Source organism: Phyllobates terribilis, unplaced genomic scaffold, assembly GCF_046119375.1.
Source record: "Phyllobates terribilis strain yellow unplaced genomic scaffold, ASM4611937v1 Scaffold_10__3_contigs__length_209671492, whole genome shotgun sequence".
Taxonomy (NCBI): domain Eukaryota; kingdom Metazoa; phylum Chordata; class Amphibia; order Anura; family Dendrobatidae; genus Phyllobates; species Phyllobates terribilis.
In genome coordinates, this window is record NW_027362770.1 from 56,005,152 (window position 1) to 56,030,691 (window position 25,540).

A 25,540-nucleotide genomic window follows, 5' to 3' on the forward strand; every position below is an offset into this window, starting at 1 on the left:
TCCAAATGCGTTTAAATTGCAAAAAAAGGCATTTCCACAATGTTTTTTTTAATTTACCATTTTGATTATATGGTAAAACTGACGTGGCAATATGATTCCCCAGGTCAATCCGAGTATAGCCAAACCCTGGAGACCAAGGCAGTGGTGGATTCCCTATGCAGGATCCAGGAAGGCTAATTAAAGGGAAGTTTGTTTCTTTGCAATGAGCTGTGCATGTAGAGAAAAGCTTTTTAAAATTGGGCAACCCCTTTATCTTTCTAAATAATGGTTATGTTTTTCTCACCCATTTTTCAGTGCCAATCCACTTTTCAGACTCGCTGTTCTTTTTTGTATAATTTACTTGGTCATATTTTCAGCTCTGTCGCCTCCACCGCATTGTTTATTATTATTTCCTGATCTCTCACAATCTCAGCAAAAAGCAGCTTGGAGCCTTCTACAGTATATATGTACTAAAAATATAGAATTATTTAAAGTTTATAATATCTATCATATATCTATGTATAATATATGTCTAAAATCTACAATGTTTTTAAGGTATAAATAGAGATAAATATGAATATATACTGTATCTATGCAGCGATGTTTCTATCCACATGGATTAGAGCCAGAGGAGGAGATATGGTGAACAGCCGTTCCACCCATCTCTTCAGCTGTTCACAAAAAACCCAGCCGAGTGAAAAGACAAATAAGTCTCTCAGCATCTTTGACACTGTAGTTACAAATATGGGTTTCCATCACCAACTGTTTAAAAGTTGATGATACATATCTCCCCTGTGATGACTTTAAATTCTACTATATATATGTATTTACCACAAAATTAATGGTGCAGAATATGTTATCTATATATATCATATAACAATGTGTATGTTCTACTATGTATTTATATATGTATATACATTCATAGAAATGTTTCTAATATGTATCTATACATACGTATGTATCTAAGGCATATTAATATGTGTTCAAAAAGTAAATCACTATTGATATAAAACTATGCACATGTTATTGAGATTACTAAAGATCTAAATTAATTTAAAACATTTTTATAAACTACATTTTTAGTGATCACTTTATCACTACCAAGAAAGAACTGTCCTTGTAGTGGTGTATCTAAAACCTTGACTTTGACATGGGAACATTGCTTGACTCTGGAGAAAGCAACATATAGCTGCCCATGGCCAAAGGCTGGTTGAGGTAGATAAATACCCACTTGATTTAGGGTCTGTCCTTGTGCCTTGTTAATTGTCATTGCAAAAGCTGGCTTAACAGGAAACTGTCGTCTTCGTAGTTTGAATGGTAATCCAGTTTCAGATGGACACAAATCAATGCGTGGAATAAAAACAAAGTCTCCTTCTGCTGATCCTGTGATGACTTTTGCCTGTATGATATATGATTTAAGGATGTTACAATGACCCGAGTTCCGTCACATAATCCTTTTTTTGTATTCAGGTTTTGCAGTAGCATGACAATTGTTCCTATTTTTAGTGTAGGCGATGTGGTGGCATTCCAGATGGTGTCAGAGAATGTAAAAATTTGACTGGGTAGTGTTCAGTTTCATAAGCATCATCCACATCCACAGAATCATCACTTGTATATAAGACATATTGGCCACTCAATCGGTCCATAATTTGAGAATTGAGAAATTCAACATCTTAATTTTTTGGACACAATATTGCATGCGATGCAGCATACAAAACACTTTCAGTGTCATTAACATTGATATGAATGTATGTGCCAAATATGTCTGTGATTAAACAGGCAGAGGACAGCATGTCTGGTGGAATTTCAATAACGTCCTCTCCAAGATTGTATTCGTTTGAGACCTGACCATTGCCTAGTTTAAGTAACCAAGTGTTGTATTCTGGATCCCTGGATCTCATGTTGTTGAATAGCTGGAGTCTTGTGAAGTATTTCCAGAGTTGATAAGATTTAAGACAACAATCCACAATTTCAGTTCTTGTGGCATGTGTAAGTACAGGAAGGCATTGGCGGAAATCTCCTACAAGTATGAAAACTTTACCACCAAAGGGAACATTATTTTTACCATCAACATGTATTGTCATGACATCACGTAGAAGTCTATCAATGACATTCAAAGAATAGTTTTGTGCCATTGTACACTCATCAAGTATAAAAAGTGTAGTATTTTTTAACTTGTTGGCAGCGTTAGTGTCAGTTTTAATCCTGGAAACTGATGTTTCATTAATTGGAATTGGAATGCCATACAGAGAGCGCATAGTTCGTCCTCCTGGTAGCAAGTTTGCAGCTATTCCTGTAGTGGCGGCAGGTGAGACCACATATCCTTCTCCTCTGACATAATGTATAAGTAGGTTTTTCCACTGCCACCTGGACCATCAATAAAGAAACACTTATGTGTTGACGTGTTGTCTTGTAGAGCATCCACAATGGCATTGAAAGCCAACAGTTGCTCAGGATTAAGAGTTTTTTTCATCTCAGTAGCTCTAGCTAATTCATAGTCTTTATCATAGTCTTCTTGAGGCTGGCGTATGTTTGTTGCAGGGTGTGGTAAATTAAAATCCAAATAAGACTTGCCATGTATTATTAGCACATCTGGAACATCTTTCATAGCATAGCCTTCACAATTGATACATAGTTCACTGTGGTAGAGGTAACAGTAGTCTTGTATGAAATGTTTCTTAAATTCCTTCCACAATTCTATTGGATTTGCAGGTGTTCCAAAAATACAGATGTAAGCGAACATCTCCCGAAGTTGTGTAGGCATGTTCAGAATAGTTGAATCTAGAATAGTATTTCTCCAGACACTATCATCTATTAATAATCCAAGTGCTAAGGCAGCATCACGAAAGGTTTCATGTGTAATACCATTGACAGATTTAAGGTCCTGAAAACTTGTTGCTCCTTTTACATGTAATAACAAAAAACGTAAATAATAGCGGTCTTGGTCTTTCACATTAACTGTATACATTCTTCCTATTACAGCGTGGCCTCATTTCTTTCTGTGTTCCCATATTCCATGTTTCCAAATGTAGTGTTCTGAAATGTCTCTGTAATAATGTTGATGTGCATTAGGGTCGATCTTATTAAGGTTAAAGTATGCCATGAGTGTTGAATTTTGAAGCAGTTTTTGTTGTATGTTGTCAATGGGCTCATCTTGATGAAAATATAGTGTCTGAGAGTTAGGTAGATATACTGCAAGGCGAATAATTGCATAAGATTGTCTATGCATAGGAAAAGCAAAGATTCTCCATGCAGCTTCGGGTGCACTGACGTATCGTGAATCAACAAATTGATTTGTTTCATCATCTTGGAGTTGTGTTTGAGCTATTTCAATACTAGTCTTGTCATGTCCTTTATATACATATTTAAACAAATACTTGACACTTTGGATGCTAGCACAAATTTCCACATTATTATGGCAGTTGTATTTTTTTAGAAAATATGGGTTATATGGGACAACCCATGAATTGTCAATTGTTTTAGAATTATGTTGAAATATAGTGCCAATGTTTCTGCAGTAAATTGGATAGCCATCCATTTCTTTAGAGGTATTTTGTTGAAATTTTTTTGGAAATCCTTTGGTGCAGTGTCCATGATCCATACATGGACAGTTAGGATTAGCTTCACCACAGGGGCCGTGAATCAAGTTTGTCAGAACAATGTTGTGGAGCTGAGGGTATGTTGTCTTGTCAGGAATTTCAGCCCACACAATATTGTCTATGTCTTCTTCAGTTCTGATTTTCGAATTTTTGTCAAGTATGATTAAAATATGTGCATGTGGCAGGCCACGCTTTTGAAACTCGATGACATGCACAATAGCACAGACGTGTCCAGGGATTCAAGTTTAATTTTAAAGACCCGTGCAACTAAGTCTGGGCGATGTTCAACACGTTGCAACTGTTGTAAATTTTCAGTAATTTCCCTCCACTTTGGATTACACGCCATGGTGACATAGAGATTAGGGCAACCATATTTGGTAACGATAGCCACAGCATCCTGATACCGCTACTGCATATTTCGTGCACTGCCTTCGAAGGATAATGGTAAAATGACAGTTTTTCCAATGGGAATGCCGTTTTCAATAGATTTGTTGAGTAAATGTTCTTGCAGCAAGCAATAATCTTCTACTTTTAAATCTTTTTGATGAATTCGAATGTAATGTAGTCAATTAGCTTCGATTTTGACATATGCATCAACCAAATATTGTTGGGTTAGTTTACCTCCATTTAGTAGTGGATTAAAATCCTTTCTTACTGACAAAACATAGCTGTAAAACTATAGTTGGTAAACCTTCGTTTATATCTCCTTGGTGTTTTAGAGTGTCATGCCAGCCTTGTTCTCCATAAGGGAAAGAGATAGGATACATCAGAGCATCTAAATTACTATAGACGAAGAGGAAAGCCTAATATAATGGGGGGGGGGGGACCCCCTCCAAACTAAAACATCACCAATTATGGAAGAAAATAGAGGAGCAGTGGATCAGAGTATTTTACATTTCAGAAATTTATTATATCAAAAAGAGTATTTTTTAAAAGAATGATAACATAGATTTTCACATATACATAGAAATAGGACATAGCTTAGTACAAAGGTTTTTAAGAGACCAGTGAGCCACACTACAATATTTTTTCTCCCCTAAGTCTAAGGTATAAGATGGTAAACAGTAAAGTGAATGTGGGAGACTACCTAATAATACAATTTGATAGGTCTTATTAAGTAGTAAATGACAGAGGTATATTTGATATGGTCTATAGGTGTCTCCAAGGTATAATTAGAAAGGTATATTACCTGTAGACATTGGATGTAGTCTTAGATGGTGGGCTCACTTGCTACCTCGACGCGCGTTTCACCGCTGCTGCAGTTTCGTCAGTAGGTGTTGAATGCGTTGTGGTGTCACGGTTTTATATGTATGGCTCTCTTATGATTAGCCTGATGTGTGTAAGCGGCGCATCCTCGCCATGTTGCCGCGTCATCCAAGGGGGCCGCTCGCCCTGCTCGCGTCACCATCTCTACGTGATCCGGTCATGTGACCAGAACTGTAGCCATGGCGACGCGTCGCAGTTACGGAGCACTCCTCCTCAGGTGACGCGGCAGCGCATGCGCGATGTGCGCTCGCATCAGGCCAAAGGTGGATATAGTGTTGGACAATATGTACCCCTTTGATTGGTCTGTAAAATACTCTCATATCTAGAAGGTATAGTTATGTTATGGACTTTTATTTGGTTAGCTTTAGCTTTAAAAGTAGTAGTCTAACCTGTTAGTATGCTATTTTGTATATTCGTAAATGCACATGTGCATGAAAAATGTTTATGTACATATGCATATTAAGGCTTACCATAATATATCATATATTATATATCTACTAGACTTTCTTGAAGGTTCCTTAGAGAGTCTATGACTATTGTTGAACACTTATATTTAAAGTATAAATGGTTGAGTATATTAAAATAAATGATGTTATTTATCTTCATTAATTGAAAATTTGTATAATTTATATTTTAATTTTTATAATATACTAAATGGTGGCCCGATTCTAACGCATCGGGTATTCTAGAATATGTATGCGGCAGACCGGGCGCAATCAGCAGAAGCTGTGCTTAAATTTGGCGCCAAAATCGCTGATTGGTCGCGGCCGGCAACCGCGACCAATCAGCAAAGCGGTCTTGAAATTTGGCGACTATATCGCTGATCGGTCACGGCCGGCGGTCGCGACTAATCAGCAGAGCGGGGTTTAAATTTTTGTGCCAATAATGCTGATTGGTTGCAGCTGGCGGTCTCGACCAATCAGCAAAGCGGTGTTTAAATTTGGCGCCAATAATGGTGATTGGTCTCGGTCGCGACCATTCAGCAGAGCTGTGTTTAAATTTGGCGGCAATAATGCTGATTAGTCGCGGCCGGCAATCGAAACCAATCAACAGAGCGGGGTTTAAATTTGGTGCCAAAATCGCTGATTGGTGGCGGCCGGCGGTCGCAACCAATCAACAGAGCGAGGTTTAAATGTGGCGTCAATAATGCTGATTGGTCGCAATCGCCGGCCGCGACCAATCAGCAGAGCGGTGTTTAAATTTGGTGCCAAAATCGCTGATTGGTCACGGCTGGCCACCGCGACCAATCAGCAGAGCGGTGTTTAAATTTGGGGCCAATACTGCTGATTGATCTCGGCCAGTGACCGCGATCAATCAGCAGAGCGGTGTATAAATTTAGCGCCAATAATGCTGATTAGTCGCGGCCGGCATCCCCGACCAATTAGCAGAGCGGGGTTTAAATTTGGCGCCAAAATCGCTGATTGGTCGCGGCCGGCGGCCTCGACCAATCAGCAGAGCATTGTTTAAATTTGGCGCCAATCTCGCTGATTGGTCGTGGCTGGAGTCCGCAACCAATCAGCAGAGTGTTGCTTAAATTTGGCGCCAAGCTCGCTGATTGGTCGCGTCTGGCGTCCGCGACCAATCAGCACAGCAGTGTTTAAATGTGGCGGCAAGATCGGTGATGGGTCGCGGCCGCTATTTAAATGTGGCGCCCAAATCGGTGATTGGTCGCGGGCAGCGGCCGCGACCAATCAGCAGAGCGGTGTTTAACTTTAGCGCCAAGATCACTGATTGGTCGCGTGCGGAGAGCGCGACCAATCAGCGAATCGTATTGGTGAGGACCGGGGAGTGGAATCGTATTAGTGAGGACCGGGGAGTGGCGCTACCTGTGCGGCTACTTCCGCTGCGAGAACTCGGGACATGAGCGGGCGCTCGCAGCAGAAGTATCCCGACCCACAGCGCCACTCCCCAGTCCTCCCTTGACATCCTAGCCGCTGATGTCCCCACAGTATTTGCATGGTGTTACAAAGGTCCGAACATTTGTGTTAAAAATCGCTGATTGGTCGCTGGCGCTGCCCGCGACCAATCACCGATTTGGGCGCGAAATTTAAATATCGGCCGCGACCAATCACCAATCTTGGCTCCACATTTAAACACCGCTGTGCTGATTGGTCACCGACGCTGGGCGCGACCAATCACCAATTTTGGCGCCACATTTAAATAGCGTCCGCGACCAATCTGTACTGCGTTGTGGGTCGGGATACTTCTGCCCGCTCATGTCCCGGGTTCTCGCAGCGGAAGTATCCGCACAGGCAGCGCCGCTGACATCCATGCGGCAAGGGTGAGAAGGGAGAACCGGGGAGCGGCGCTGACATCCAATTGGTCGCGGCCGCTATTTAAATGTGCCGCACAAATCGGTGATCTTGCCGCAAAAGTTAAACACTACTGTGCTGATTGGTCGCGGACGCTGTCCGCGACCAATCACCAATTTGGGCGCCAAATTTAAATATCGGCCGCGACCATTCACCGATCTTGGCTCCACATTTAAACACCGCTGTGCTGATTGGTCGCGGATGCTATTTAAATGTGGCGACAAAATCGTGATTGGTCGCGACCAGCGTCAGCGACCAATCAGCACAGCGGTGTTTAAATGTGGAGCCAAGATCGATGATTGGTCGCGGCCTATATTTAAATTTGGCACCCAAATTGGTGATTAGTTGTGGGCAGCGTCCGCGACCAATCAGCACAGGAGTGTTTAACTTTTGCGGCAAGATCAGTGATTGGTTGTGCGGCACATTTAAATAGCGGCCGCGACCAATTGGATGTCAGCGCCGCTCCCCGGTCCTCCCTTCACACCCTAGCCACATGGATGTCAGCGGCGCTGCCTGTGCGGATACTTCCACTGTGAGAACCCGGGACATAAGCGGGCGCTCGCAGCAGAAGTATCCCAACCCGCAGCGCCGCTTCCCGGTCCTCCCTTCACACCCTAGACGCTGATGTCCCCACAGTATCCGCATGGTCTTACAAAGGTCAGGACATTTGTGTTAAAAATCGCTGATTGGTCGCCGATGCTATTTAAATGTGGCGCCAAAATTGGTGATTGGTCACGCCCAGCGTCGGCGACCAATCAACACAGCGGTGTTTAAATGTGGAGCCAAGATCAGTGATTGGTCGCGGCCGATATTTAAATTTGGCGCCCAAATCGGTGATTGGTCGCGGGCAGGGTCCGCGACCAATCAGCACAGTAGTGTTTAACTTTTGCGGTAAGATCAGTGATTGGTCGGGTCCGAAGACCGCGACCAATCGTCGAATCATCTTGGTGAGGACCTCCCGGCGCTCATCTCCCGGCTGCATCGCCGCTGAGCTCCGTCCCGCAGATGAGCCGCTAACGGCCGCCATCTTTTTTCAGAAATCCCGCGGCGCTGATTGGCCACTGCTGGACCAATGAGTGATGCGGGATTTCCAGGACAGACAGACAGACAGACAGAAAGACAGACAGACAGATAGACAGACAGACAGACAGACAGACAGACAGATGGGATAAGACAATTATATAGTAGATGTATATAAGGTCTAAACATCAACTCATTACCTTAACTGGATTTGTTTTCCCCATAGAGTAAATATACCATAATATGGAAAAACATTCTCAATATAAGAGTGATATGAGGTGTAATTTTTTCATATTTGCATAGACAGAGGTAGAAGTCTCTAAGGGGGAATGAATATCTCCTAGTGAATATGTGAGGTATAAATGTCTAACAGTTGTTGATATATGTAATAGTTAGATGACATATATGGCAGTTATAAATCATAAAGGGAGAATAAATATTTGGTGTTACCATATGGTTATATCTGCAAATATTGTCCCAAATGTATTCGTTAATAGTTTTCCTCTATGATGGCGGTATCTCACAAGTAGTCCAGTAAAGGAATGCTTGTGAGATTGTAGTCCTTATTTCCTTGTCGTGGTGGATCTGATGTTTTGTATATTGTGCTCGAATTGAGGGGTTGATCCGAGTATGTTGGTTTTTCTTTTTTTCTCTTCATAGGTATGGTTCAATTGCGGTCCTGGAGCTCACATCTCTCTCCCCTTTGGCACTCCAACTCTCACAAAGGAATAGAACAGAACATAGGTAAGATATTCAATTGATCCCATAAGAGTACATCTGAGCCTATATTTCCCTGACACCATAAATATTGTAAAAAGACATAATTGAACTAATAAAACAACATAACATAGATTAAATTTTTAAAATTCGCGCATCACAGGAAAGGTTTGAAACTCACATTTTCATTAAGGCCGTTTGGGGCTGTTGTATTTAGGGCCACTATCCATTTTGTTTCTTTTTTTAAAAGTTCTCTTTTATAGTTGCCTCCGCTGATACCCAAATGTACTCGGTCAATTCCACGTATTTTAAAGAACTTTGGATTGCTGTTATGGTATTTTCTTCCGTAATTGGTGACATCTAAATTAGAGTGATGGCCAAAAGTATTGAGAATGAGACAAATAGTAATTTTTCCAAAGTTTACTGCTTCACTTTTTGTAATGGCAATTTGCATATACTCCTGAATGTCAAAGAGTGATCAGCTTAACAGCAATTACTGTACTTGCAAAGTCAATATTTGCCCGGAAAATGAACTTTAACCCCCAAAACACATTTCAACATCATTGCAGTCCTGCCTTAAAAGGAGCAGCTAACATCGTTTTAGTGATTGATCCATTAACACACATATGGGTGTTGATGAGGACAGGGCTGGCGATCAATCAGTCATGATTAAGTAAGAATGACATCACTGGACACTTAAAAACGAGGCTGGTTCTTGGTATCATTGTTTCTCTTCAGTTAACCATGGTTATCTCTAAAGAAACACGTGCAGCCATCAATGCACTGCACAAAAATGGCCTAACAGGGAAGAGTATCGCAGCTACAAAGATTGCACCTCAGTCAACAATCTATCGCATCATCAAGAACTTCAAGGAGAGAGCTTCCATTGTTGTCAAAAAGGCTCCAGGGCGCCCAAGAAAGACCAGCAAGTGCCAGGACCGTATCTTAAAACTGTTTCAGCTGCGGGATCGGACTACCAGCAGTGCCGAGCTTGCTCAGGAATGGCAGCAGGCTGGTGTGAGTGCTTCTGCACGCACTGTGAGGCAGAGACTCTTTGAGCAAGGGCTGGTTTCAAGGAGGACAGCAAAGAAGCCACTTCTCTCCAGAAAAAACATCAGGGACCGACTGATATTCTGCAAAAGGTACAGGAAGTGGACTGCTGAGGACTGGGGCAAAGTCATTTTCTCTGATGAATCCCCTTTTCGATTGTTTGGGACATCTGGAAAACAGCTTATTCGGAGAAAAAGAGATGAGCGCTACCACCAGTCTTGTCTCATGCCAACTGTAAAGCATCCTGAAAACATTCATGTGTGGGGTTGCTTCTCAGCCAAGGGAATTGGCTCACTCACAGTCTTGCCTAAAAACACATGACATGAATAAAGAATGGTACCAGAATGTCCTCCAAGAGCAACTTCTCCCAACCGTCCAAGAGCAGTTTGGCGCCCAACAATGCCTTTTCCAGCATGATGGAGCACCTTGCCATAAAGCAAAGGTGATAACTAAATGGCTCATGGAACAAAACATAGAGATTTTTGGTCCATGGCCTGGAAACTCCCCAGATCTTAATCCCATTGTGAACTTGTGGTCACTCATCAAGAGACGGGTGGACAAACAAAAACCAACAAATTCTGGAAAAATGCAAGCATTGATTATGCAAGAATGGACTGCTATCAGTCAGGATTTGGTCCAAAAGTTGATTGAGAGCATGCCAGGGAGAATTACAGAGGTCTTGAAGAAGAAGCGGCAACACTGCAAATATTGACTTGCTGCATTAACTCATTCTAACTGTCAATATAACCTATTGGTACTCATAATATGATTGCAATTATATTTCTGTATGAGATATAAACATCAGACAAACACTAATAAAAACCAGAGGCTAGCAGATCATGTGAAAATATAATTTTGGTGTCATTCTCAATACTTTTGGCCATGACTGTACTATGTAGAATACTGATTCTTTGTGTTTTTGGAGCCAGAGGGTTTTGTGTATCAGGTTTTAAATGAATTAAGATGTCTCTGTGGAAGGGAGGCTCACCATCATCATTCTGAAAGACGACTGCCACTTCACTCACAGTTGGTTTATTCTATTGTCTGGGATCTTGAGTCCAAATCTTGTTGAATAGCCATTGTGGTGTTTGGCATGACAGTACCATTGTGTAGAGCTTTGATCATCTCTTGTTCTTCCACATCGTGTAGCATTCTGTAGGCATCAGTGAAAGGATTTTGTGTTTTCATTAGCTCAGCAATAATGGTCATTAAGGTAGGATGACATTTTTCATTTTCTTTACATTGCAGTCATTGTTCATTAGCGTTCATGATATCTAGTATGTAAATTTGTGCAAATTTAGGTGGTTCTTCGTCAGCTGGATGCAGTGTGCCTGTTCGATGATAGATCTGTCCATGAATTCGAAAACAGTATGGGTCATATCCAGGAGGTGATGAAACACTTGCTCCCATGGACGCAAAAGAACTGTTAATAGAGCGAATATTGTCCATAAAATTTTTGCTGTATTCATGTTCTCCTGTCATCAACATTGTCAACACATGAGGATACTGTATTATGGGTAAATGTACTTTACCCTTCTGACAGCACTGGGTAAACTTTTTATCCAGAGGCATCTCAATTGAAAAATGCAAAGCTTGGCAATTTTCACATACATGGGTCATGTCACCGCAGCTGTGTTCTATTTTCATCCTGAGTAAAATATTGTTGTTTTTGTAGTAGTAGTAGTGGAGTACTTAAAGAGTCAATGGATCTTGTTTGTCGCCATATGTTGATTAGTCGTTTGTATTGTAGTTGCATTACTGTAAGCATTTGTGTTTCAGCTTGTGGCTGCACAGAGTATGGTGCTGTATTGTGTAACACTGGCATTGATATGGCTAGTGGAGATAGTTGCCGAGAGGTCATAGACCGTACAGTGGTAGAATCTGTGGTGTGGTGTAGCACAAGAATTTAGGCTACAGAGCCACTCTCAGTAGCCTAGTGCATAGTGACTATTGTATAGTCCCAAGCAGAATCCCCATATGTCCCCAATAGATATTGCAATAGCCATAAGGTTATACCTCAAAGATGAAGTTGCGCCCAGAAAGGTGGTAAGGAAGGCAAGTGCCTCTTCCCTCCCTTGCCTTCCTTACCACCTTTTTTGTACTTGTAGCCTGAATTCTTGTGCTATACTACTAGGTGATGGGGTACTGAGCTCCATAGCACTGTCTGATAATTAATTCCCTTGCCTTTCCCCTCTCCCCCCTTTCTTTTGCTTCGTACCAATATCCATTTATTTCAACAATCACCATCTGGGTTTTTGTCTCCTTGTGCCCGTGCTGCCATTTTTTATCTCCACTCTTTCACACACATCATTTATTATTTTTTGTACTTGTAGATTTTATGAGTAAGTTTTGCACTAATAAAGTTTTTATATTTTTGTACCAACCTTTAAGACTTCATTTTTTTGTATAGTCTCATGCCTTTTGAAGTGGTTGCCTCAGTGACATTCATCTGTAACCCGTTGCAGGTGTTCTTTCACTGACTATGTATTTGAGATTTGTGGTTCTAATCTTGTGATAGTATTAGAAATGTAGAGACAAAATGTGTATTTATGCAGCATTTTTTTGGCAAATAGCCAATCTATTAGCTTTAGAGAGAGGCGACTCCTGAGCGAGACTTCTACGTTGATATGCATTGTCTCTGTCCATACGATGACGTTTTTTTCCAGGAGTCTCATCAGCAAGTTGTTGTTGTTGACGTAGTGCCTGGGCCTTTTTTATTTCATCTTGATTTTTGTATTTTTTATGAGAAGCTATGTTTGGTAATTGGAGTAGTGTGAGGGCTTGTGTTTCAGCTTCTGGCTTTTGGCTGTGTATGGTTCAGGATTGTGTAACAGTGGCATTGATGTGGCTAGTGGAGATAGTTGCTGAGAGGTCATGCACCTTGAAGTAGTACAATCTGTGGTGTGGTGTTCAGATTGTGATGCGTCACCTTGTGATTTTGGTAGAAATGTTGGGACAGAATGTGTATTGTGGCAGCGTTTTTGTTTGGAAATTGCCAATCTAATAGCTTTAGAGAGAGTTGACTCCTGAGCCAGACGTCTACGTTTACATGCATTGTTTTTGTCCAGACGATGGCATTTCTGTTCAGGAGTCTCATAAGCGTGGCGTTGTTGTTGACGTAGAACCCAAGCCTTATTTTTTTCAAGTTTATTTTTGTATAATTTTGGAGCAGCCATGTTGGCAGTGGTGCGGAAGTCCAGGAGCACTGATAAGCAGAGAGTATACAGGTTTACAGGTGCCATAGAAATAGCCGCTGAATAGTAGAGTCCTTTCTCCAGAAAGTACTTGTGTACCTCAGAGAGTATATAGGTATACTGGTGACGTAGAAATAGCCACTGAATAGTACAGTCCTCTCTCCAGAAAGTACTGTGTACTTCAGAGAGTATACAGGTGCCGTAGAAATAGCCGATGAATACTACAGTCCTCTCTCCAGAAAGTATTGTGAACATCAGAGAGTATACAGGTGTACACGTGCCGCAAACTGCGTCACAGTGAGGTAATGTGAAAGTGTTTATTGCTGTGACGTCGCCGCTATTGCTGTTGCGGTGACGTCACCGCTTATCACCATGGCAGCCGTGTCCGGCAGGCGCCGCTGATCTCCCGACGGTGTGGCCGCAGGAGATGTAAACACAGTGGTGTTTAAATCTCCCACGCCGACACCGCCGGGAGATCGGCAATACCGCTAACAGCTGATAGATCGGCACCCCATAGATCGGCATCACATCAGCTTCTAGCGGTATTCAAATCTGGCGCCAATACCGCTAGCAGCTGATTGTTTGCCAGCCTTGGCCGGAGATTCAAATCCCACGCGGCACACTCATTGGCTGAGCTGCCGGTGGCTGAGCCAATGAGCGGCGCGGGATTCAAATCCCCAGCCAAAGCAAGGGCATTGAAGATGAAACGTGGCTGGGTCTTTCAGCATGACAATAATCCCAAGCACACCGCCAGGGCTCATTGGCTGAACTGCCACCGGCTGAGCCAATGAGTGGCGTGGGATTCAAATCCCCCGCCAAAGCCACGAGGCACCACTCTTTGGCTGAGCCGCCCACCCGCTGAGGCTTGGCAGGGGATTCAAATCCCGCACGGCACCACTCATTGGCTCAGCCGGCGGGGCAGGGGATTTGAATATCAGGCATCAGGCTGGGAATACTGAATCTGCAATAGGCAAGCAGCTTGGTGTGAAGAAATCAACTGTGGGAGCAATAATTAGAAAATGGAGGACATACAAGACCACTGATAATCTCCCTCGTTCTGGGGCTCCACACAAGATCTCACCTCATGGGGTCAAAATGATCTCAAGAACAGTGAGCAAAAATCCCAGAACCACATGGGGGGACCTAGTGAATGACCTGCAGAGAGCTGGGACAAACGTTACACAGGCTACCATCAGTATAACACTATGCCGCCAGGGACTCAGATCCTACAGTGCCAGACGTGTCCCCCTGCTTAAGCCATTACATTTCCTGTCACATCTGAAGTTTGCTAGAGAGCATTTGGATGATCCAGAAGAGTATTTGGAGAATGTCATATGGTCAGATGAAACCAAAGTAGAACTGTTTGGTAGAAACACAACTCGTCATCTTTGGAGGAGAAAGAATGCTGAGTTGCATCCAAAGAACACCATACCTACTGTGAAGCAAGGGGGTGACAACATCATGCTTTGGGGCTGTTTCTCTGCCAAGGGACCAGGATGACTGATCCGTGCACATGAAAGAATGAATGGGGCCATGTATCGTGAGATTTTGAGTGCAAACCTCCTTCCATCAGCAAGGGCATTGAAGATGAAACGTGGCTGGGTCTTTCAGCATGACAAAGATCCCAAGCACACCGCCAGGGCAACGAAGGAGTGGCATCGTAAGAAGCATTTCAAGGTCCTGGAGTGGCCTAGCCAGTCTCCAGATCTAAACCCTATGGAAAACCTTTGGAGGGAGTTGAAAGTCCGTGTTGCCGAGCGACAGCTCCAAAACATCTCTGCTCTAGAGGACATCTGCATGGAGGAATGGACCAACATACCAGCAACAGTGTGTGCCAACCTTGTGAAGACTTACAGAAAACGTTTGACCTCTGTCATTGCCAACAAAGGATATATTATTGAGATGTACTTTTGTAATTGACCAAATACTTATTTTCCACCAAAATTTGAAAAAAAATTCTTTCCAAATCAGACAATGTGATTTCAGGATTTGTTTTCTCATTTTGTCTCTTATAGTTGAGGTGTCAATTACAGGCCTCTCTCATCTTTTTAAGTGGGAGAACTTGCACAATCGGTGGCTGACTAAATACTTTTTTCCACACTGTAGGTGGCACAGAGGAAAACATAAGTCTGAGAGGTGAGGATAGAGCTCCTGATTCTGATCCATATGTGGCTGTCTCCTCTCTTCTCCAGTTTTTACTGTTGGAACTTCTCTTTAAACAAGACATAGATTCCTCCTGAGCAGAGGCCCTGTTTGATGTTTTTATTTTTCAGGGCAGGGACGGAGATTTCCTTGAATCCAATTGGCACCAGGAATTAGTTTTCAGCTCTAGTCCATGTTTCCAGGAGGATCTAAATGTCTATAATTGTCAGTCTTTGTATAAAGTCAGAGTCATTTGTTTTACATCCAAAGGCCGAGGTGTTAAGGCCTTGGATGTGCCAGCTGCATTATACTATATTTAGGACTAAGGAGAATGCATTATACTATATGGAGGACTATGGGGAGTAAATTCTACTATATGGAGGATTATATTATATCGCAGTCTATGAGGTGCATTATACTATTTAGAGGACTATGGGGAGCCTTATTCTATAAAAAGCACTATGGGGGTGCATTAGACTATATGGAGGACTATGGGGTGCATTATACCATATGGAGGACTATAGGAAGTGCATTATACCACATGGAGGACTATGGGGAGTGCATTATAGTGTATGGAGGACTATAGGGTGCATTATACTAGCTGGAGGACTATGGTGGGGTGCATTATACTATATTTAGGATTAAGGGGGTGTATTATAATATATGCAGAATTATGGGGAGTGCATTATGCTATATGGAGGACTATGGGGAGGGCATTAAACTATATGGGGACTATTGAAGGTGCATTTTACTATATGGAGGATTCTGGGTAGTGCGTTATACTATGTGGAGGATTCTGGGGAGTGCATTATACTATATTAAGGACTATAAGGGTGCATTTTACTATATGGAGGACAATGGGGAGTGCACTATGCTGTATGGAGAACTATGGGGTGCAATATGTTGTATTGAGGACTATGGGGTGCATTATACTATAAGAAGGACTATGGGATGTGCATTATACTATATGGAGGACTATGGGGTGCATTATAATATATGGAGGACTATGGGGAGTACATTGTACTATATGGAGGACTTTGGAGTGCATTATACTATATGGAGGACTATGGGGTGCATTATAATATATGGAGGACTATGGGGAGTACATTGTACTATATGGAGGACTTTGGAGTGCATTATACTATATGGAGGACTATGTAGGGGCAATTAAAATATTTTGAGGGCTATCTGGGAATCTTTATACTGTATTCAAGGAATTAAATAGTGTGGAGAGGTATGGGGCCATTATACTCTAAGTAGGCCCTTTATATTTCATGGAGGGCTATGTGGGGGTCATAGTTGGGGTATCATACTGTGTTAGGTTCTCTGAACTGTTTCTGGGGAGTTGAGGGGTGGGGTACAGTAGTGTCATCATACTGTGCATGTGAAGGATACTGTGGAAGAATTCACTCTGGGGATATCTTAAAGTGTTTGTGGGGCACTTTTGTTGGCATCATAATGTATCAGAGAAATGAAAGGGGAATGCAGGGCTCCAGTAGGAGGAAAATTGCTTTAATAACATAATAATCATTTTTATTTATATAGCGACAAAATATTCCCCAGCACTTTACAATTAAGCGGAGACATGTACAGACAATAAATTCAATACAAGGTAAGACAATTTAAACAGCTACAATCTACAAGGAAATGGGGGGACACAATAGGTGAAAAGTGCTTGTTATTTCAGGTCTAGCAATTATAATAAATAGGGATTTTCAGATAAAGCTGCATGATCTGGTCATCAGCCAGTATTTTTAAGTGCAATAATTAAGTATCGAGTGCAGTTATCGTGTGCATGGAGGGTGTGGAGACAGATGACTAGTAGGGAACAGATTCTGAATAATATTTAGAAGGAGGGAACAGGGGAAAGTTAGTTTACTGAGTTGAAGTGGTAGGCTTGTTTAAAGAGATGGGTTTTTAAAGCGCGCTTGAAGACATGGTGGCTAGATATCAGTCGGATCTTCTGGAGTAGAGCGTTACAGAGAACTAGAGCAGCATGAGAGAAGTCTTGGAGACTGAGGTGTGAGGTTCGGATTATGGGGTATGTTAGTCTTAGGTCATTTGTAGAATGGAGGGCTGGTGTAGATAGACAGAGATGAGAGAGGAGATATAAGGCAGTGCAGAACTGTGGAGAGCTTTGTCGGTGAGAGCAATGAGTTTATATTGAACCCTGTAGTGAATGGGTAACCAGTGTAATGACTGGCACAAGATGGGGGCATCTGTGAAACGGCTGGACACAACTACGACGCTGGCTGCTGCATTCAGGACGGATTGGAGAGGAGAAAGTTTGGTAAGAGGGAGACTGATCAGACCACTGTTGCAGTAGAACAGACGAGAGTAAATAAGAGCGACAGTAAGAGTTTTAGCAGTTTCAAAGGTGAGAAAAGGTCGGATTCTGGAGATGTTTTAAGATGCAGGTGACAAGAGCGGATGAATGATCGGATATGGGGAGTAAAGGAAAGTTTAGTGTCGAATATGACCCCAAGGCAGTGGGCGTGCTGCTTGGGAGTTATGGTTGAACGCTCCAAGGTAATTTCAATGTTAGGTAAAGTTGGGTTAGTAGAGGGAGGAACACAAGAAGTTCAGCTTTGGAGACATTCAGCTTAAGATAGAAGGAGGACATGATGTTAGAGACAGCAGACAGACAATCCTTAGTATTTTGTATAAGAGTAGGGGTGATGTCAGGGGAAGAAGTGTATAATTGGATGTCATCAGCATATAGATGACACTGGAACCCAAATCTGCTGATTGTTTGTCCAATAGGGGCAGTGTATAGAGAGAAGAGGAGGGGGCCTAGGAATGAGCCCTGCGGAACCCCAATAGTAAGGGGACGTGGAGAGGAGTAGGAACTGGCAAAAGATACAGTGAAGGAGCGGTCAGAGAGATAGGGAGAGAACAGTGTCCTTGAGGCCTTTAGAGGGAGCATAATGAGGAGGAGCTGGTGATCCACAGTTTCAAATGTGGTAGAGAGATCAAGGAGAATCAGCAGGGAGCAGTGACCTTTGGATTTAGCTGTTAGTAGATCATTACAGACTTTAGTGAGGGCAGTTTCAGTGGAGTATAAAGAGCGGAAACCAGATTGTAGAGGGCCGAGCAGAGAGTTAGCTGAGAGATAGCGGATTAGACGGGAGTGGACCAAGTGTTCCAGGAGTCTAGAGATAAAAGGAAGATTAGAGACCGGTCTGTAGTTAGCAGTGCAGTTCTGGTCAAGGGATAGCTTTTTAAGTTAAGGGGCTATGATGACATGTTTAAATGAGGAGGGAAAGATACCTGAAGAAAGAAAGAGGTTAAATAGTTAAATATTTTAGTCAGGTGAGTGGTGACCACTGGTGAGAGAGACTGCAGGAGATGTGAGGGAATGGGGTCACTGTTGCAGGGAGTAGGCCGAGAAGAAGCGAGTTGCTGGGTAACTTCTTCTTCTGTGACAGGTTCAAAGAAGGCAAGTGAGCTTGAAGTGCGGCAGGGAAGGGAATCCAGGAACTGAGGAGATTGGGCTGATATTTCCTGATGGATGTGGTTGATGTTTTCTAGAAAATAAATGGCGAGATCCTCACCGCTGAGGTTGGTGATGGGGGCCTGTGCTTTAGGGCTCAAGAGGGAGTTTAAGGCTTCAAAAAGTCATTTTTGATTGTTGGATAGTGAAGTGATGAGGATGGTGAAGTAGGATTGTTTTGCCAGATGAAGGGCAGAGTGATAGGTTTTGAGCATGAATTTATAGTGGATGAAGTCTTCAGCTAAAAGTGATTTTCTCCACTGACGCTCAGCATACCTTGAGCAAGGCTGAAGAAAACGTGTTTGCATCGTGTGCCAGGGCTGCCGTTGTCTCTGTTGGGTCTTTCTTTGTGTAGAAGGTGCTGCTTCATCTAGGGCACTTTTCAGTGTATTATTGTAGTGTGACAATGATAAGTCTGGACAGGAAAGGGAGGAGATGGGAGCTAAAGATGTGTGTAGATTGTCCATAAGCTGCTGGTTATTAATGGTATGTGTATTCCTATAAGTTTAGTAAGTGGGGGTATCCCAGGTGAAGAGACAGTTCTTGACAGAGAAGGAAATAAGGTTGTGGTTCGAGAGCGGGAGAGGAGAGTTAGTAAAGTCCTCCAGCGAGAAGAGATGGGAGAAGACCAAGTCCAGAGTATTCCTGTCACGATTCCTGCATTCTGTGTGGGATTGCTATGCAGTCCTATTGAACAGGTTCTTACTGTGTTTTGATGGACTGCTTGGCTGTCCAATCCTGTAAGTGGCAAGTCGGGCTCCTGGTGATTTGATTGACAGCTCGGCTGTTCAATCTTTGACTGGGAATTACAGGGCAGTATCCAGGTGTTCTGTGTTCTGGAGATTGCTCAAGTTCTTTAACTAAGCTGACTGCCCCTGTTGAGCTGACTGCCCCTTCCCTGCCAGATGTAGTTTGTGCTTCCTGGTGAGTGTTTGCCTCATTCTGTTGTTCTGTGTTCTGATCTTCAGCTGCCTGACCCTTTGGACCGCGTTCTGACTACCTCCTTGTCTTGCCCTTTGGCTTTGTTCTGCACTCTCTTAATATTGACCCTGGACTGTGACTTGACTTACGCATCTGTCTTTTTCCTTGGTATCTATGGGCTCTCTTGGTATAAAGTAACATAGTTTTAAGGTTGAAGGAAGACTAAGTCCATCTAGTTCAACCCATAGCCTAACATGTTGATCTAGAGGAAGGCAAAAAAAAACCCATGTGGCAAACACTAAGCTCCACATTGGGGGAAAAAATTCCTTCCTGACTCCACATACGGCAATCAGACTAGTTCCCTGGATCAACGCCCTATCAAGGAATCTAGTATATATAACCTGTAATATTATACTTTTCAAGAAAGGCATCCATGCCCTTCTTAAATTTTAGTAGTGAATCACTCATTACAACATCATGCAGCAGAGAATTCCATAGTCTCACTGCTCTTACAGTAAAGAATCCACGTCTGTGATTATGATTAAACTTTCTTTCCTCCAGACATAGAAGATGCCCCCTTGTCCCGGTCTCAGGCCTCAGAGTAAAAAGATCAGTGGAAAGGTCTTTGTACTGTCCCCTCATATACTTTTACATAGTAATAGGACCACCCCTAAGCCGTCCTTTTTCCAAACTAAATAACCCCAGGTGTAATAACCTTTCTTGGTATTGCAGACCCCCCAGTCCTCTAAGAACCTTGGTCACTCTTCTTTGCACCCTCTCTAGTTCAGCTATGTCTTTCTCAAACACCGGTGACCAGAACTGTACACAGTATTCTAAGTGTGGTCGCACTAGTGACTTGTGTAGAGGTAAAATTATGTTCTCCTCATGAGCATCTATGCCTCTTTTAATGCATCCCATTATTTTATTTGCCTTTGCAGCAGCTGCCTGACACTGGCCACCAAACGTGAGCTTGTCGTACACCAATACAGCCAGGTCTTTTTCAGTGACAGTTTTGCCCAGTGTTTTGCAATTAAGGATATAATTATACATTTTATTTCCTCAGCCCAAGTACATTACCTTACATTTATCCCCATTAAAGCTCATTTGCCATTTATCAGCCCAAGTTTCTAGTTTACATTGATCCCCTTGTAATATAAAATTGTCCTCCTCTGTATTGATTAACTTGCAGAGTTTAGTGTCATCTGCAAATATTTAAATATTTCTCTGTATGCCCCCTACAAGGTCATTAATAAATATGTTAAAAAGAAGCAGGCCCAAATCTGATCCCTGTGGTACAACACTGTTAACTGTGACCCAGTCTGAGTATGTGCCATTAATAATCACAATTTGTTTCCTATCACTGAGCCAGTTCTTAACCCACTTACATATATTTTCCCCTATCCCCATTGTTCTCATTTTATGTAAGAACTTTTTGTGTAGAACCATATCAAAAGCTTTTGAAAAGTCCATATACACAACATCCACTGCATTTCCTTGGTCCAGTCCAGAACTTACCTCTTCATAAAAGCTGATCACATTAGTTTGACAGGAACGGTCCCTCGTAAACCCATGTTGATATTGGGTCATGAGGTTATTTTTCTTCAGATACTCCAGTAGAGCATTTCTTAGGAAACCCTCCAGGATTTCACCCACAGTAGAGGTTAAGCTTACTGGCCTATAATTTCCAAGTTCGGTTCTTGTCTCCTTTTTGAATATTGGCACCATATATGCTATACGCCAGTCCTGTGGTACAGACCCTGTTATTATGGAATCTTAAAAGATTAAAAATAATGCTCTATCTATGACGTTACTTAATTCCTGCAGTACTCGCAGGTGTTTCCAGGGGATTTGTCAACTTTAGTGATTTTTAGACGCCGCCATACTTCCTTCTGGGTTAAGCAAGAGACATTTAATGGAGAATTTTTTTTATCTCTGATCGTGTATTCTGTCATGCGATTTTCTTGTGTAAATACTGCTGAAAAAAAATCATTTAGCATATTGGCTTTTTCCTCATCCTCATTCACCATTTCACCCAGACTATTTTTAAGGGGGCCAACACTATCATTTTTTAGTTTTTTACTATTTATGTAGTTAAAGAATATTTTGGGATTATTTTTACTTTCTCTGGCAATGAGTCTCTCTGTTTCAATATTTGCTGCCTTGATTTGGTTTTTACAGAATTTATTTAATTTTCTGTATTTATTTACTCCCTTATCACTACCTACTTGCTTTAGTTCTCTAAATGCTTTATTTTTGTCACTTATTGCGCCCCTTTCAGCTCTATTTAGCCATAGTGGTTTCCTCCTATTTCTAGCATGTCTATTCCCATAGGGTATATATTGTGCACAGGTCCTATTTAGGATGCTAATAAATGTCTCCCATTTGCTTTGTGTAGTTGTATGTCTCAGGATATCGTACCAGTTTATTGCACTAAGATCATCTCACAACCGTTGGAAATTTGCCTTCCTGAAGTTTAGTGAACTTGTAATCCCTCTACTAAACATCTTATTAAAGGACACATGAAAACTTATTATTTTTTGATTACTATTACCCAAGTGACCCCCAACTCGTATATTTGATATGCGGTCTGGCCTGTTGGTTAATACTAAGCCTAGCAGTGCCCCCCTTCTTGTTGGGTCCTGAACCAGTTGTGAAAGGTAATTGTCTCTCATAGTTGTCAAAAACCTATTACCTTTGCTTGAACTACAGGTTTCTGTTCCACAATGTATTTCAGGGTAGTTAAAGTCCCCCATAATAATGACTTCTCCATGAGTCGCTGCTTCATCTATTTGCTTTATGAGGATATTCTCCGCTGCTTCCATTATTTTGAGAGACTTATAACAAACCCCTATCAGTAATTTATTAATTTTCCCCCTCCCCTTATCTCCACCCACAGGGACTCTACATTTTCATTAGATTCACATATATTCTCACACAAGATGGGTTTTAAGGATGATTTTACATATAAACACACACCCCCCCCTCACTTGTTTGTCCGGTCAATTCTAAACAGACTATAGCCCTGTAAATTAACTGCCCAGTCAAGGCTCTCGTCCAGCCATGTCTCAGATATCCCCACCATGTCATAATTATTTTCCAACAAAATTAATTCTAATTCCTCCATTTTGTTTGTGAGGCATCTTGCATTAGTGTACATGCATTTTATGTATCTCTCTGAACCTCTATTCCTTCTTACTTTATTGACTGTTCTAACCCCACCCTCCGATTTCTTTATTTGTGTCCAGGTCACTATCTGCACTATCTTCCCCACCTATAAAATGAATACCCTCCCCCTAATCCCTAGTTTAAACACTCCTCCAACCTTCTAGCCATTTTCTCCCCCAGCACAGCTGTACCCTCCCCATTGAGGTGCAGCGCATCCCTAGCGCAAAACCTGTAGCAAACTGAGAAGTCTGCCCAGTTCTCCAGGAACCCAAACCCCTCCTTCCTACACCAATTCCTGAGCCACTTATTTATCTCCCTAATCTCCCGTTGCCTCTCTGGCGTGGAACGTGGTACAGGCAGTATTTCAGAGACTACCACCTTGGAGGTCCTTGCTTTAAGCTTGCAGCCTAATTCTCTGAAATGATCTTTAAGGACCTTCCACCTACCTCTAACTTTGTCATTTGTGCCAATGTGCACCATGACCGCTGGGTCCTCACCAGCCCCTCCCAGTAATCTGTCAACTCGATCAGCGATGTGGCAGCACAATGTTCGACCATCCCTGCCTTTGTGACAGATTTCCCTATCTGTTCCCCTAATAATTGAGTCCCCCACTACCAGAACCTACCTGGCCTGCCCTGCTCTCCTATTTCCCCCCTTACTGGAGCTGACACTCCTCCGGCTTTCAGAGGACATGCCTTGCTGCAGCAATGCTACCCCTGTACTGACACCACCCTCATCTGCCAACTTTGCATACTTATTGGGGTGTGCAAGATCAGGACTAGCCTCCCTGGAACTCTTCCCTCTACCCCCCTTCTAACGGTCACTTAGCTAGCTGCCTCACCATCCTGCAGCACCTTACTACCACCACCCCCCACAGGTATATGCAGCTTTGTAAAGGCTGCAAAGTTGTGAGATATGCTCTTCAGTAATCCCGCCGAATATTATTTTTTTTCTTTGGGAGGTCCAGTTAGAACTTTTGCTATGGGGCCCTATGATTTCTATGTACAGGCTGACAATAATGCACCCTTAGCCTGCAGGACAGCTTGAATTTCTTTGGAATTTGATTGGGGCTGCTTATCCACCATCTATCCTGCATCGCAACTTTCATCAATTTCTGTCTGCCATCCACATCCAAGGAGATTAGCTACAGTGCAATGGGTTATAAACTTCTTGATTATGTTGCGCACTATGGAAAAAGGAACTAGTGTTGACTAGTGTTGAGCCACCCCCATAGTGTTCGGGTTCGGTTCGGTTCGTCGAACACCGGGATGTTCGAGGAACTGTTCGTCGAACTGTTCATCGAACACCTTAGAACACCGTGGAACACCGTTAAAACCAATGGCAGGCAAACAAAAACACATAGAAAACACCTTCAAAGGTGTCCAAAAGCTGACAAACTGCTCAGAAGACGCTCTCTTTAAAAAAGCCGGCCGGCAATTCAGCAGCGGCATACACCGGTACCCGACAATTTAGACAAGAAGGAATAGAGCATCACACATAGATTAGATAGATAGAAACATGTCAGTCACACATATAAGAAGCACAGTGACAGTGTTGGTTACTGCACTTGTCATTTAGTGTAAAGGATTTATTAAAAAAAATATTAGTGTTTTCATGCACTGTCTCTTTAAAAAAGCCGACCGGCAATTCAGCAGCGGTACCCGACAATTTAGAACAGAAAGAATAGAGCTTCACACATAGATTAGATAGATAGAAACATGTCAGTCACATATATAATAAGTACAGTGACAGTGTTGCTTACTGTACTTGTCATTTAGTGTAAAGGATTTATTTAAAAAAATAATAGTGTTTTCATGCACCATCTCTTTAAAAAAGCCGGCCGGCAATTCAGCATCTGTACTCGACAATTTAGAACAGAAAGAATAGAGAATCACACATAGATTAGATAGATAGAAACATGTCAGTCAGATATATAATAAGTACAGTGATAGTGTTGGTTACTGTACTTGTCATTTAGTGTTAAAATAAAGGATTTATTAAAAAAAAAATTGGCGTGTAGTTCCCCGTAATTTTAGTCTCTAGCGGAGGTTAAGCAGACGGCTGGGGCAGATGTTTGAAGCCTGGGAAGGGGGTAATACCCACGGAGCTTCCCAGGCTACTAATATCAGCCCCCAGCTGAATACCTAGCCTTTACTAGCTATTAAAATGGGGGACCCCCCAAAAAAATGACGTGGAGTCCCCCCTAATTTAATAGCTAGCAAAGGCTAGGCAGACAGCTGGGGGCTGATATTAATAGCCCAGGAAGGGTGCCATGAATATTGGCCCCATCCCAGGCTAGAAACACCAGCCGTCAGCCGCCCCAGAAATGGCGCATCCATAGGATGCGCCAATTCTGGCACTTACCCTCGCTCTTCCCACTGCCCTGTAGCGGTGGCAGTGGGGTAATAGGGTTGGGGTTGATGTCAGCCTATAATGCCAGCTGACATCAAGCCCAGGTTAGTAATGGAGAGGCGTCTATAAGACACCCCCATTACTAACCCCATAGTGAAAGTTAAAAGAAAACACAACACCCAGAATAAAGTCCTTTAATTGAAATAAACACACAATTATTTATTGTTCTAAATTAAACCATACTTACCATCACGCCCATTCCAGCTGAAGCCAACGATCTCCTGCAATAAAAGAAAAATAATAAAGCAACCTCATCCTTACCTTTCGATG

At 42.4% G+C, this 25,540-nt stretch overlaps 1 pseudogene; it reads right to left on the reverse strand.

Annotated features, from left to right (window-relative positions):
• Nucleotides 1–2,968: 2,968 nt before the first annotated feature.
• On the reverse strand, nucleotides 2,969–4,345 carry LOC141164026 (uncharacterized; annotated as a pseudogene).
• Between the last annotated feature and the right edge of the window lie 21,195 nt (nucleotides 4,346–25,540).